An 11,481-nucleotide genomic window follows, 5' to 3' on the forward strand; every position below is an offset into this window, starting at 1 on the left:
AGTGGTTAAACCAAACACCATCCGGACTGTCTTATCCCTGGATCTCTCTCAGTCATGGTCCATACATCAACTAGATGTAACCAATGCTTTTCCTCATGGTCATCTGGATGAAACTGTGTACATGTATCAGCCTATGGGGTTTCGACATCGCGACTTCCCAGATCATGTGTGCCGCTTAAAGAAGTCTCTCTATGGACTTAAGAAGGCTCCCCGGGCCTGGTATCAATGTTTCACTGACTTTATTCTTTTGCAGGGTTTTAAGCAGAGCAAGTCTGACAACTCGTTATTCATATATCATAATGGTTCCCAAGTTACATATTTATTAATCTACGTGGATGACATCATTTTGATCACTTCCTCAGACAGTCTTCGAAAACAGTTAATGACTGTTCTTGCAGGAGAGTTTGCAATGAAAGACCTTGGACCCTTGATATATTTTATGGGCATCCACGTCACTCGCACTAGGGACACCATGTTCCTATCTCAGCAGTCTTTTGCGAAGGATATCATACAACGTGCAGGAATGGAATCTTGCAAATGTCACACCCCAACCGATGGCGGCATCATCGGGGCATGGCACTGAGCGAAACAGATCGTCCAGAAGTTTCCATAACAATTATCATCACTATTCAGTTTAAATGACACGTCCCATACCGTGTCCGAAATAACAAACAAATTATTATAGATAACAACTAGTCAAATATTCTGTTCCGACAACTCAGATTTAAAATAAAACATATAAATATTGTTCAAATGCTCCTAAAGACCTAGCCTGACAAGATCTACAGACAACTATGCTCTAGTTGCTTTTTCCTGACAAGCAACTATTTGTCGGGCCTCTAGAGCTTTATTCTAGCCTCGCTTTCCTAGCAAGCAAACATCTTAAACACCTGTCACATACGTTAAAATAAAGTCAATACATATAATGTAAAGGTGAGCATACAAGTTTGATAATAGCATATAGAGTTCGAAATAGTTTACGCATAACCAGCACGTACACAGAGGAAAACGAAGCATGTTAATTATCGACATGGACCTATCGATACCAATGACTGCGGGTTGACTGTCCGAGACGGTTCACAATACATGATTACCACCGTAATCCATGCAAGTAATTGTCCTTAACAACCCCCGTGTGAACGGGTGCTGAGTCCAAACTATAGTACTACGTCGTTAAGGCAGGTAGACAGCATTCCACGTGTAAACACAATAAACAAGCATTCATTTAGTCACGTAATACATGCGAATCGGTTAGCGTTCAAATAATTGAGTAGTGTGTTCGATAGTGTTTTGATATAAGTAATGTATGTAACACCCAAAAGTGCTAAAAGCAAAAAGGGATCGAGTATACTCACAGCGATTGATTGATGGATTGAAGGGAGCGCTTGAGAGTAGGGTTAGCCTGAACAGTTCGATAGCATAACGGTGAATAGCATTCTACGTGTTACAGGTTAACAAGTGATGAAAAGGGGTCGAACAGCCTGGTCGATCGAACAGTAGGTTCGATCGAACGGGTTGTTTGTTCGGCTGGACAGTTCGTTCGGACAGTCCGTTCGATCGGCCGGTAGGCTCGATCGGCCAGTGAACGGTTCGGGATGGCAGTTTAACGTTTAACCCGAAGTCGGTGAACCTCATAGATAGAATCCGAATCTTGAACCACTCATCCACTGGAATGTTTTGGTGAGTTGACTCAAGCTCCGTTTCTACCGGTTTGGAATGCATTGAGTGTAAAAGAGTTGAAAGAAAGTTGGAATTCCTTCTTTCAATTCTTCACATCATGTAAATGTTTAGATCTTTGGTAGATCTTAGCTTGTTTATGTAGAAATCGGTTAGATCCGAGCTATTCATGGTGGATTGAAGCCAAAACATGATGTTCTTGAAGAACACCATGATGACATCATCCAAGAATGCTTAGATCTTGGTGATTTCACAGTTAGAAATCAAGATTTGAAAGATAGAAAGGTGTAGGAGCATGTTTTGATCAAGAAAGTACAAGATTTAGGATGAAAACTTACCGGAATCGGAAGAAATCTGAGAAAAGGTGAGGAGCACGAGCTGGTCGGTCAGAGAGTTTCCAAAAGTGGAAAGAATGACAATGACAGCCCTATTTATAGGCTCCAAAAGAGGAAAGGGCTGGCCGATCGGCCAGGCATCCCGATCGGACAGCCTGCTCGATCAGACAGTCTGTCCGATTGGCTCGGCTGACAGCCTGATCGATCAACAGCCTGGTTCGAGTGTTCGGTGCGACGATTTTCGATGTTTTGATTTCGATTAAAGACGATACGAGTACGATAGAGTTTCCTATTCAAATTACTTTCATTCCCAACTACTATATCTAACATACAATCATCTATATCTCACCCTATCCCGACGTTACCATTCGTCGTAATTCGATTCCGATTGCCTTCGATTTAAGATTCAAGTTTCGGTTTGAGTTTCGATTGATTTGATTGAATACCACACAAAACATAAAATAAGCACGCACAGGTAACACGTAAGGCACACACACAAGTAATATAACACCAAATTCGCATAGTTCGAGATTCGAGTTCGATTGATGATTTGATTAGCCTGATTATTGATTGATTAACTTTATCGCATTGTTACTTCATACTATTCACAGTCGTAAGTCGGTTCGCGTCGATCAAACATTCGATTACTTTGATTCTTTCTTGATTACAACACTTACTCCACATAATACAAATAAAACATAAAATAGACTAATTATAGTTAAAGAAAGTCAAAGTTGACTTGGACTTTGACTTTGACTTTGACATTCGAAAACACGGGATGTTACAGCCTCCCCTTGTTTAGGGAATTTCGTCCCGAAATTAGGCTCGAAGCTGCACAGCACCGTGAATTACCAATTTGACGCTTCAGATCTTCATTTGAATAACTACGGGTACTTAGCCTTCATGTCGCTTTCGAGTTCCCAAGTGAACTCCGCGCCTCGTTTGCCTTCCCATCGGACTTTCTGTTGGTGCACTAAATGTCTGTTAACTACGTTTGTATCGAGTCTTAGGTCTAGATAGGTTAGATTGGAGCACGGAAGTCAAATTAGGATTTTAGATGTTAATTTCGCTCCTAATGACATGTGGGTCATTAGAAGCGAAATCAGGAATAAGTTAATTTCGCTCCTGAGTACTTGTTTGTTAATTTTACTCCAACTGAACCTGGTGATTTTGCTCCTGATGAAATCATGGGGTTTTGCTCCTGTCATTTGGAGCGAAACCAGAAGCCTATAAATACTAGATCATGATTTTGCTTCTGCAACTTTGGAGCGAAATCTGAGTCAAGGTGCTGCCGGATTTTTGTCATATTTGTTGTAAAACGACTCATAAAGTGATTATATAACAGGAAATTAAGAGGAATAGTTGTGTAACTTCATTTACATTGATTCCGCCTTTGTATCTGAAGATGAACTGCCTTATACTGACTGTTTAGGGTCACGACAACGGTCCAACAAGTGGTATCAGAGCTCAGGACGAGGAGTTCACACTACTACAGCTTGATTCTACCAGATTCTCTTACTTCTACTCACTTCTTCTCATACTTTTCTGATTTGAACTAGTTCCTACGGTTGAAATGGTCTGAATTTCGAGTATATTGTGTAAAACATACAATTAACAAACCCTAGAAAGAATCAGGTTAAAATACGGATTAAAAATGGTAAAAATCCACTAAAAACCTGATTTCGCTCCAAAACACATCGAAGGTTTCGCTTGTAATTGCTTGATTTCGCTCGAAGAGTCACTTGGCCATTAGAAGCGAAATATCTGATTTCGCTCGTAGATACAACAAAAGTTGATTTCGCTCGTGTGATATAATCTGTCTCCGCTCGTAATCAGTCAAAGTCTGATTTCGCTCAAAACGTATCACCTAATTTCGCTCGAAATCAGAACATATCTGATTTCGCTCGAACTCATTTTGTTTGATTTCGCTCATAAAGATTGATTTCGCTCGAAATCACAGGTTTTTCAAAATTTCGAAAATTTCTCTAAGTGTTTGCTGATTTTTCAGGTACGTTCAAGATGGATGATATTTTCATGAACCCGTTTAGTGACATGTATGCTTTTGCTGGAAATTCGGGAGACGATACATCTTCAAACAACAACAATGAGAATCCGCCAAATGCAAAGAAGAAATTATCGGATGCTTTGGAGGTTGAAAGTGCTTTCGGAACTTACAACAAACCACCGAAGTTGACGGCTATCGAGGAGTATAGTCGATGGGCAAAGAAATTCGAGGATTGGTTAATGGCTTTTGCATTTCCTAGTTGGAAGAGTCTCAAAAATGGATACGATGCTGGAGGCAAAAAGGGTGAAACTTTATCAACATCTGAAGAGATAGAATCGTTTGTTGCTGAGTAGAAATGTGTTGTGTTGCTGTTTCAATCTGTTCGTGAAGATATAATTTCGTTGATCGAGTACAGCAGTGCTAAAGATCTCTGGGAAAAGTTGAAAGACAAATGTTTAGGGAGTGCAGAAATAGTGAAAAACAAAAAGAAACTACTTAAAAAAGAGTTTGATTTGTTTGGGTGTTTAAAGAATGAGTCAGTCTGTAAAATGATTGAGAGGTTTGGGCATCTGAAACTGGAACTAGCGAGACATGGAATTTCTTATCCTCAAGATGAGCTAGTTGACAAATTGTTCGATTCGTTACCGGATGAAATGGATTGGCAGTACTATGCGTTGATGCTGAAGAATACGATCAAGCCTGCAGATCTTACTGTGGATTTGTTGATTGAGAGACTTGAAAGTCATGAGCTGGAATTAAAGAAGACATACAAAGTCAATCATTCATCATACCAGCAGAATTTGGATTTGTATTATCCAAAGAGCATGATGCCAAAGAACAATTCTCCCAAGACTGCGTATTCTGCTGAAAATGTTTCCACAATAAGCAAAGAAAGTCAAAGTAGTGGTTATCACAATGGATATCACAGTGGGTCTTCATCAAATTCAAACCAGTCTGATGCAAAGAACTTGTTTCACTGCAACATCGCTGTAGACATGAAAAATGCTCAGAATTTCAGCGAGGAGTCGGCAAAGCAGCAGATGGTTTTCCTTGCGTCGGTATTGGAATCTTATGAAAGTCTTGTGGCTGGGAAGATTGGCAACACCAACCTAACAAAAGAGGATTATGATCAAATAGATCCTGAAGAAATGGAACTGATTGATATAAGGTGGTGCATGGCTAGTGCTATTCGTCGAGCACAGCGTTTCATGGAGATAACCGGGAGGAAGTCAATTGGTGGACTATCTACCAAGTTGGGGCTTGACAAGTCCAAGGTGACATGCTTCAAGTGCAAGCAGAAAGGTCACTTCAAGCGTGAATGCAGAAACGCATATGCTGATGAGTCTGAGAATCCGTTCAGAGAAGATTACTACAAGAAGGCGATATATCATCAGAACAAATCGGAGCCGCCAAGAATGAAGCAGATTGAAGAGAACAAAGAAAAATCTAGAGCTCTTGCGGTGATTTATGATGATGAAGGTTACGACTGGAGTGAGTTGCTACCGGAGGAAGATGCGGTTGGATACGCTTTCATGGCAAAGAATGAACCTGTTCCTAGGAAAGACAACAGAACTGAAGAACAGAAGTATAATTACAGAAGGTTGTTGGCCACGAACAGAATGATCAGAATATCTGGTATCTTTTCGGAAGCAAAAAGAGCAAATAGATGGGATCCAGATAGGGAGTGTTATCTTGATCCATATGGAAACATTGCTAGTGACCATAACACTGTTGATTTAGAGGCCATAATCAAAGAGTTAAAAGATGATGATGATTATTGGCAGAATAAATGGTGGGGAAGTGGAGATGAGAAGGAGAAAGAAGAGAAAGAGAAGAAGGGGAAAGAAGAGAAAGAGAAGTCAAAGAAGGTTGATACTGGAATCATTGACACTACTCAGGAGTTGAATGCAGAAAACCTTGGAAAGATGGCTGACAAGGTGTTGGCAGCTAAGGCGATTGAGGTAGATTCTAAATCCGTCTCTGAGTCTAAAAGCCAGGTCAGTTCAAACATGTCAACGACTGAATCAGGTAAGAAAGTCAATGGGGATGTTGATTGCAAAAATTGCATCAAAGAATGCAAATTTTGTAATACAGTCACGTATCTCAACGGAAAGAAGGTTGATGATCTGACAGCAAAAGTCAGAAACGTTGAAGATCAAATTCTTGATCGTGACAAGATGGTTAAAGCTTCAACTGAAAGGTTAAAAGAGTTAACTAACAAAATTGAAAACGATAAAACTGATCATGAAAGGATTAGGCAAGAAAATAAAAAGTTAGTTCTTGAAAACCGTCAAATTACTGAGAAATTTGAGAAGCTGAAAAACACAATGAAAGATAATGATGATCGAAATGGTAAAACTTATAAAGAAAATATTCAACTAAAAACTGTGCTTAGGTTAAAAGAAGAATCAATCAACCAACAACTGGATGTAATCGCTAAATTGAAACTTAAAGTTCAAGAGGCTGAAATTGAAAATGAGCGAATCCAGTTGAAGCTTAAGAGTTACAACTCCGCAAGCTTTGTTTTGCAACAAATTGTTCCCAAACCCATCGGGAAAAATAAAGCAGGCGAAGATGTGTACTCTGATGGAACAGGGGTGGGTTTTAATCAAGTTCCACCACCAGTTCTTGACAATTATTCGAGAAAACAATCTGGGCTGGTTGAAATTGAAGAAGAGAATGAAGTGAAACTTCCTGATTCAACTGATGTTACATTTTCTTCTTCATCATCTGATGATAGTGTTCAGACAGAGATTGTTAAAAGCACAGCTGAAAGTGTTTTGATGTCTGATTCAGCTGAAGATGATGGATGTTTCTTGGACAAATACATTCCGAAACAAAAGTCCAAAAACAACTTAAATGATGAACCTACTCTTGTCATGTACAAGATGTCGGGATCTGATAAGTTGTTTTCGGATTCTGAGTTTCCAATTGAGAATGTGAATGTGAAAAAATTAACAAATGTTTTCAAGTTGGTCGAAGTTGAGTTGTCAGAAGTGAACAGTTTGAGTCAAACAAAGAGACAAATGAATTTTGAAAAAGATAAATCATACTACAAGAAACCTGTTATTTCACCGCGATTTTGTAATAACAACCAAAACAATTGGTCGGGTGGTTATCAGGGTGGTAAGAATTATCAGAGAAGAAATGTTCAAAACAAGAGGTTCGTTGAAAAGAAAAAGTTTGTGAACAGTTCGACTTCACTTGCTGATGAAGAGAAAGATATTTTTTCAAAATCAAATGAAGAGTTCTTTGAGAAGAGAGCTTCATAGTCTCAGTCTGAAGGCACGAGTCGATTAGCTGATACTCGAACATGTTTTAGATGTAATCAAGTTGGTCATATTGCACGAAAGTGTACCAACGTGAAGCCTAAGACTGAAGCTGTGAAGACTCAAAAGAAGAAAGTTGACGTGAAGGGTAAAGCACAAGTGGTTGTTGAGAAAAAGAGTTTGAAAAGTGACAACATCAAAGTAAAAAATGAACCTGTAAAGAAAGTGGTAACTAAAAATGACAAGTTTTACAAATGGGTAGCATTATCTCAACAAGTTTGGAAACCTAAAACTGAGAAAAAGATTTCACCTTCTGAGGATTCAATTCAGATTGAATATGATGCAAATTTTCCACCTCTTAAGGCTGAAAACTTTAAAATTCAAGTTGCGAGAGTCAAAAGTACCAAGGTTACACCCAAGACTGTTGAGGCTTGGGTGGACACGATGTTTGACTAAGCAGTTTGAATTGCTGGAGCTTCCTTGATCGCGAAGCATGAATCGGCATCTTTATTGAAGTATTTGAATCATGTTTGTGATATGTGCAGGATCTTCCGAGATTAGTCTCACGCTGGATTATGGCCAGTGGAGCGTCTCGACATATGACAGGCAAGACTGCATTGTTGTATGATGTGAAGAATATCAATGGAGGTTATGTTGGTTTCGCGGGTAATCAAGGAGGAAGGATTATTGGTGAAGGAACGTTATCCAACGGGATTGTGACGTTTGAAAGAGTTAACTACATTGCTGAACTGGAGAACAATCTACTGAGTATTTCGCAGATTTGTGACAGGATGTATACCACTCACTTCACTGATAAAGAATGTTTGATCTTGAAGCCAGGATTTGTTATCCCTGAGGAATGGATTATCATGAGGGCACCAAGAGTTAATGATCTGTACGTGTTGGATATGAGCGTAGCTACTACAACCACAGGTCAGGCTCATTGTTTTGTGTCCAGAGCAACTGAGAAAAAATCGAGATTGTGGCACTGGAAGATGGGACATATACATCTTAGAAAAATGAATCACTTGGTGCACAATGATTTGGTTATAGGAGTTCATGTCAAAGGTTTTCATCTGGAAGGGGAGTGCATTAGTTGTGTTAAAGGCAAGCAGAAGAAAAAGTCACACCCTTCAAAGCAAGTCAATTCAGTCTCAAGACCCCTGGAGAGACTTCACATGGATTTGTTTGGTCCAGTGAATGTCAAGAGTATTACGGGAGACAAATATTGTCTTGTGGTTACTTATGATTATTCCAGATTTTCATGGGTTTCTTTTTTGAAACCGAAAGATGAAACATTTGATAGTTTGATGGCGTTGTTCAAAATAATTGAGAATCTGTACCAGAGGCGTATCAAAAGAATTCGAAGTGATAATGGTACTGAGTTCAAGAATAGCAAGATGGAAGAATTTTGTGATGAACGAGGTATTTTGCATGAGTTTAGTGCTCCGTACACTCCGCAGCAGAATGGAGTCGCAGAACGCAAAAATCGGACACTTATCGAGATGGCTAGAACTATGCTCGCAGATTCAAAGTTACCGATAAATTTTTGGGCTGAAGTTGTTTCCGCCGCATGCTATACGCTCAACAGAGTTCTCACTGTCAAAAAGTTCAACAAAACATGCTTTGAGTTGATCAATAACCGCAAACCTAATTTGAAGTATCTTGAATCGTTCGGGTCACCCTGTACTGTTCTAGAGCCTTATGGAAAGTTTGGTCCGAAGTGCATTGAGGGTATATTTGTTGGTTATTCAAGTCCTACACGACGTGTCTTCGTTCCAAGTGAGAAGCGGATTATTGAAGCTGCAAATGTTGAATGTCAAGGTTATACAATGCCGCCGCAGAATCCTGGAGATTCATGGCGATATCATTATGACAAGTTGTGGGATTCGTTTGATATGAGAGAAGAAGAAGAACAACAACAAGATTTCTTTGATGAGTTGGATATTTTGCGAGAGTACGAGTCACATCAAAGGTTCCCAGCTGAATATTCTAGAAGACCAAGGGAAACTTCAAATGATGATGAAGCAGGTCCTAGTAATGCTGGTGAACATGATGATGTTCAACAAGATGAAGTTGCTCCTGGTAATCAGTCGACAGAGGATGATGATCAAGAAGCTGAGAACATGCCAGTATTTGACCATAGTGATTCAGATTCTAAGGGGGAGCAGATCCAGTTCTCAAGTCAAACAAACCAAGTCGGTGAACAAGATGCAGATCAAAATGTTACTAATCTGGAAGGCGATGTGGATGTTCCAAGTGAAGCAATGCCACGAACTCTTTCATACCATCCAGAGGAGTTGATCATAGGAGAATTGCAATCGGGCGTTCGCACAAGACGTCAAATTGACCAGGGCTTTACATGTTTTTATTCTACAGTAGCACCTTTACAAACTGATTTTTCATTAAGTTGTTTTATCTCGTAGATCGAACCGAGAACATATAAAGAGGCACTTACTGAAGATTCTTGGGTCAATGCGATGCAAGAAGAATTAAGTCAGTTTGAAAAGTTGGGTGTGTGGAAGCTAGTGGATTTGCCGGATGGTCATAGAAAATCAATACGAAATGGGTATTTAAATGTAAGAGAAACGACAGAGGAGTTGTTGTATGGAACAAAGCTCGACTCGTTGTTCAGGGCTTTAGTCAACAGGAGGGGATTGATTTTATAGAAGTCTATGCTCCTGTGGCATGACTAAAGGCTATCAGAATTTTCCTTGCATTTGCGTCTTGGAAGAACTTCAAAGTATATCAGTTAGATGTAAAATCGGCGTTTCTTTATGGGAAGGTCAAAGAGGAGGTATATGTCGGACAGCCACCAGGCTTTACCGATCCAATCCACAAGAACAAGGTCTACTTGCTGGATAAAGCGCTGTATGGTTTACACCAGGTCCCGAGAGCTTGGTACGAGACTTTGTCTCAACACCTACTAGCCAACAGCTTCATACGTGGAAAAGTGGATGCCACTCTCTTCACTAAAGAGGTCGACGGACATCTTCTGATAGTTCAGATTTATGTGGATGATATAATTTTTGGGTCGACAAATGAGAATCTGTGCAAAGATTTCGAACAGGTGATGAAGCAAAAATTTGAAATGTTATCAATGGAGGAGATGAAATTCTTTTTGGGACTACAAGTTAAACAACTACCTGAGGGAATTTTCATTCACCAGACGAAGTATGTGCATGATATTCTAGAGAAATTTGGGATGTCAAGTTCTACTCCAGCTGCTACCCCACTTGCAACAAATCATGGGATTCACCCAGATCTCACCGGAGACAGGGCTGATGAAACGTTCTATCGTTCCATGATAGGTTCTTTGATGTACTTAACAGCTTCACGGCCTGATATCATGTACCCAACGTGCCTCGCAGCAAGATATCAATCTAACCCGAGAGCTTCGCATATGATTATTGTGAAGAGGATATTACGCTACCTGAAGGGAACTCCTACATTGGGGTTGTGGTATCCTAGAACAGGTGACTTTATGCTCGAAGGGTATTCCGATTCGGATTTCGGATGCTGCAAAGTCAATGCAAAATCAACAACTGCAGGATGCCAGCTCTTTGGACCTAGATTGGTTACCTGGCAGTGTAAGAAACAAACGTCTGTGGCGCTATCTACATGTGAAGCGGAGTACGTGTCTGCTAGCAGTTGCTGCTCTCAGATCCTGTGGATACAGCAACAGATGCGCGACTACGGTTTGCAGTTTCTTAACACACCTCTTTTTGTTAATAATGGGGCCGCAATAAATATAACAAAGAATCCAGTACATCACGCTAAAACTAAACATATAGAAATTCGTCATCACTTTATTCGCGACTGTTTCGAGAAAAAGTTGATACGAATTGAGAAAATCCACACTGACGAACAGAAAGCTGATTTACATACCAAAGCTTTTGATAAAACAAGGTTTAAATATCTGTTAAAACTGAACGGTATGAAGCTTCTGTAGGTGGCGGATGGCATTATTGGCGTCGATGAGAGTACTGTTGCGGATGAAGATGAGAAACAATCTGCAATGGTTTGTCGATTTTTTACCTGTTTTGGTATTTAGGGGGAGTAGATATCTTTTAAAAAATTCAAAAATACAAAAACATGATAAAATTTTCAAAATCCAAAAACAATAGAAAACTGAAAAAGAGCTTGTGTAAAAAGGGAAAATGATAGTACATCAGCTAGACAGTTACAGTATGCT

This window comes from Helianthus annuus, chromosome 14 (genome assembly GCF_002127325.2).
Source record: "Helianthus annuus cultivar XRQ/B chromosome 14, HanXRQr2.0-SUNRISE, whole genome shotgun sequence".
Lineage (NCBI taxonomy): Eukaryota > Viridiplantae > Streptophyta > Magnoliopsida > Asterales > Asteraceae > Helianthus > Helianthus annuus.